This window comes from Penaeus monodon, chromosome 8 (genome assembly GCF_015228065.2).
Source record: "Penaeus monodon isolate SGIC_2016 chromosome 8, NSTDA_Pmon_1, whole genome shotgun sequence".
NCBI lineage: Eukaryota > Metazoa > Arthropoda > Malacostraca > Decapoda > Penaeidae > Penaeus > Penaeus monodon.
Genome location: NC_051393.1, coordinates 44663184 through 44665147, shown reverse-complemented (window position 1 = coordinate 44665147; position 1964 = coordinate 44663184).

Sequence of the window (1964 nt, the reverse complement as noted above, 5' to 3'; positions counted from 1 at the left end):
GGAAAATTTGTTAAGGGGATTTCACTTTTTTCCTGATTGTTTTCCCCGACTCATACGGATCGCGGCGACAATGGCGCATAAATCGGAATATCGACATGGTCTAACTGCGCCGACGTGTGTTCCGACGTTATTATGTCTGGGGGGAAAAAGGGGGGGAAATGAGACTAAAGGCAGAGAGGATTTTCGCCGAAGAGAATTTCACTCCGAGCAGCGGGCGCCCCGAGCGGCCCGGACCCGCGGCCGCCTCCCAATCCGCCCCAAGGGCCGCGAACTGCAGCCTGGAGGACGGGGGAGGGAGGGAGGAGGAGGGAGGAGCGAAGGAGAGGAGGGAGGGAGGAGGGAGGAAAAGAGACGAGAGAGAGAGAGAGAGAGAAAGAGAGAGAGAGAGAGGGAGAGAGGAGGAAGAGAGAAGAGAGAGAAGAGAGAAGAGAGGAAGAGAGAGAGAGAGAGAGAGAGAGAGAGAGGAGAGAGAGAGAGAGAGAGAGAGAGACGAGAGAAGAAGAGAGAGAGGAGAGAGAGAGACAGATAGACAGATAATAGATAGATAGACAGATAAGATAATAGAGATAGTAGAGAAGAAACAGATACAGAGATAGAAGAAATAAAAGATAGAAGATAGACAGATAATAAAAGATAAGAGTAGAAGATACATAGATGAGAAGGAAGAGAAGAGAGAGAGAGAGAGAGAGAAGAGAGAGAGAGAGAGAGAGAGAGAGAGAGAGAGAGAGAGAAGAGAGAGAGAGAGAGAGGGGAAGAGAGAGAGAGAGAGAGAGAGAGAGAGAGAGGAGAATAGAGAGAGAGGAGAGAGAGAGAGAGAGAGAGAGAGAGAGAGAGAGAGAGAGAGAGAGAGAGAGAGAGAGAGAGAGAGACGAAATATACCCAACTACTTACATGCAAACAGCCGGTCTGTTTGTCTGCGTGCCATTGTCGTTGTCTACCTCACTCTCCCTTCCGTTCAGAGACACGCACACACACACACACGCACACATACGCACACACACGCACACACACACACCGTCATTCGACACTCGGTCTCTCCGCATCATCCACCCCACCCAGCCATCCAGCGTCCCTCCATCCACCTCCTTTCCACCACCTATCCACCCCCCCCACCTCCCTCCCCGCTCATCCGCTCGCCCGTCCTCCGTCCCTGAGAGAGCGCGATGGCAAGGGCTCAGCAGAAATGCACGAGACAATCTGCCGGCGTCCAAGCAGTCCCCGGGAGCGGCAGATTAATCGGGCTGAGTTCCTGTAAATCAGCTGGAACAACAGTTGCAGGCCGGACCCCGCTGGCAGGCTCAAGCGGTCAGCGGCGTGCTGGCGAAGTGCGGCCGGAAGAGGCAGTGCGAACGGAGGGCGGCCGGAGGCAACACGCGCGCGGGGTCCCTGCCGGTGTGTCCACCTTCTCTATCTCTTTTTTCCTTTTTCTGTTTCTTTCTCTTTTTCTCTTTATCTTTCTCTTTTTTTTGTCTCTTGCTTTCTTTCTCCTTATCTGTCTCTTGCTTTCTTTCTCCTTATTTTTCTCTTTTTCTCTTTCTCTCTCTCTCCTTCTCCCTCACCCTCACCCTCCCTCTCCTTCTCCATCCCTCTCCTTCTCCCTCCTTCTTCTCCCTCCCTTTCCTTCTTTCTCCCCCGCCCTTTCCCTCTCCTCTCCCTCTCTAACCCACCCCCCTCTCACCCACCCACGCCCACAGCCCCACAATCAAGCAAACGTGACACGCCTTTCCCCTCGGAAGCCTTACCTGTCCGAGGGGATGATTACCCTGTCCGAGGCTCATAAACACTGCCTGGAAGGACCGGGTCGAGCGTCCTTCGGGGAAAAGAAAAAAGGGGAATAAGAGAGAGAGGGGGGAGGGGGAAGGTGGGGAGGGGGGGGAGGGAGGGAGGGAGGGAGGGAGGGAGAAGAGAGAGAGAGAGAGAGAGAGAGAGAGAGAGAGAGAGAGAGAGAGAGAGAGAGAGAGAAT